The sequence below is a fragment of the Coregonus clupeaformis genome, chromosome 7 (genome assembly GCF_020615455.1).
Source record: "Coregonus clupeaformis isolate EN_2021a chromosome 7, ASM2061545v1, whole genome shotgun sequence".
NCBI lineage: Eukaryota > Metazoa > Chordata > Actinopteri > Salmoniformes > Salmonidae > Coregonus > Coregonus clupeaformis.
Window position 1 is genome coordinate 64288324 of NC_059198.1, and position 2257 is coordinate 64290580.

At 46.6% G+C, this 2257-nt stretch overlaps 1 pseudogene; it reads left to right on the plus strand.

Annotated features, from left to right (window-relative positions):
• The first annotated feature begins 468 nt into the window (after window positions 1-468).
• LOC121570652 lies at window positions 469-1932 on the plus strand (annotated as a pseudogene).
• The last annotated feature ends 325 nt before the right edge of the window (window positions 1933-2257 follow it).

Genomic DNA, 2257 nt, shown 5'->3' on the forward strand with positions numbered 1-2257 from the left:
CCAGCACTGCTCAGATCCTTATTTTCAGCACTGCTTCCATCTCTAGCTGTGATCCATCACTAACTGTGCTCCATCTCTAACTGTGCTCCATCTCTAACTGTGCTCCAACCCTAGCTGTGCTCCATCCTCCTTTGTCATGGGCTTCCCTGACATGTGCAGAAGCCCTGAAAGTTATTGCATTGTATTAATTACATTTAATAAAGGATTGGAAGGCTATAGCCTTCACCTGACTGATATCATATGAACACAGTTATTTCTATGATACTACTATAAAAGGAGCGGAGTGTTGATGCGGTGTGAAGATTCTATCTAATGACGTAGCAACCAATCTGTCCGTCCAGACACTATAAATACCCGCGCCGACGCTCCTCTCTGCACACTCCAATGCAACACAACACATGGGGAAGCAACAGGTGTAACATAACTGTAACAACAGACATTCCGGATGATCCCCCGTGCCTGGAAGGAACATGGAGGTGAACACAACAGAGAAAGTAGTCTACCTTTCCGTTGATGGCACCGCCGACACGTTCAGCTCTTGTGCCACTGCCGGACATCCACCGACCCAGCTCAACATGGACGATAATTTTGAACAACAAACGATTTCCAACCAGCTTCCCAATGTTAAAGTCACAGGTGTCAACTGTCAATCACCTACAATCCTCATGCAATACAAAAAGGTCTCAAACATGACCAAGGCGAGTAAAGGGATATTTAAAACGGTCACTGAGCACTGGAGACACACCAACAAGAAGACGAGGGTGGTCCGGTCTTCCAGCACGGGGACCACTCGCGCTACATCCTCGGAAAGGTTCCCCAAAAGAAGATCCTTCGACCCGCTAGCGACGTTGAAGCTCCCGGACCAAACTCCATGCACCGCGCCACTGGAGGAGATGCGCCTCACCAAGCCCCGTAACTGCCGCCGCGTTGTAGTCCTCGGCGCGCCCAGAGTGGGCAAGACGAACATTCTCAGGCGGTTCCTGAACGACGGGTTCGAGGAACAGTACGAGCCGACGGCAGAAGACTTCCACAGGAAGTTGTACCAGATCCGAGGAGAAACCTATCAGATTGATATCCTGGACGCAGCGAAGGAGAGAGACTTCCCCGCTAGACGGAGGCTGTCCATACTGACAGGTGTGTAGGTTATGAGTGTATAGGCTATTGACTTTGTATAGATCTAATGCATTGAGTTGGACAATGAAAAAGTGTTTTGTGTACATTGCATTTGCCTTTGCATAGCCTTGATCTAATACATTGAGTTGGAAAATTAATGTGGGTGTTTTTTTTGCATTTAATCAAATCACTAAATCTGTGCTCTTCCCTCCAACAGGTGACATATTTCTCCTGGTGTTCAGTGTGGATGACAGAGACTCCTTCAAAGAGGTGTACACACTGCGCAAAGAGATAATAGCAGCCAAGACCAAGCTGATGAAGCTTAAAGAGAATGCCCGGGTTCCCATAGTGATATGCGGCAACAAAGTGGACTTAGAGGCGGAGAGGGTCATCGGTCGTCCGGAGATGTTCCAAGCTCTTGGAGAGGACACGGCGCTCTTCGAGACATCAGCCAAAGACAGTACCAGTCTAGAAGAGATGTTCGAAGCCCTCGTCAAGCTAGGCGGTCTCCTACCGAGACGCGTCCGTCTCAGCACTGCGAGATCTCCATCCGTACCTACCAGGCGCTGAGCACCAGCAGAAGCCGTTGTGGCAGACGTAGCCGTGCGTTGGTTCCAAACGCGCCATGCGGTGCGGTGTACCCACTGGCCCGCCGCCCCAGCTTTAACAGCGACCTACAGCGGGTAATGGGCCCCAGTCCCACTAAACGGAGCAAACCCATAGAGAAGTGTCAAATTCAATGAATTGAGGGACTTCTCAGTACAATAAACATATTGTAGTATTACAATATATAACCATTATGTCAAGAGTTATACTCTGCTTTAGGCAACTGGCTGGACCAGTTGAGCCAACTATGTAAATGTTATTTTCTTTGTGTACTGTGAAATAAATACAAAATATATTATCATATTGATATGAGTTTTGTTGTGATATTTTAGTTAGCCTATCATTTTACACTTTAGTCAATTTGCAGACGCCCAGAGCGACATTCAACTGAGTTAGTAGGAAAAAAAACAACTATCATAGACAATTTTACACAAGTAATTGATATCAAACAATTTACTCTGTAAAGGAATTGGTTAAATATATTCCATTTAGCAGACACTTTTATCCAAAGCGACTTATAGTCATGCTGCATACATTT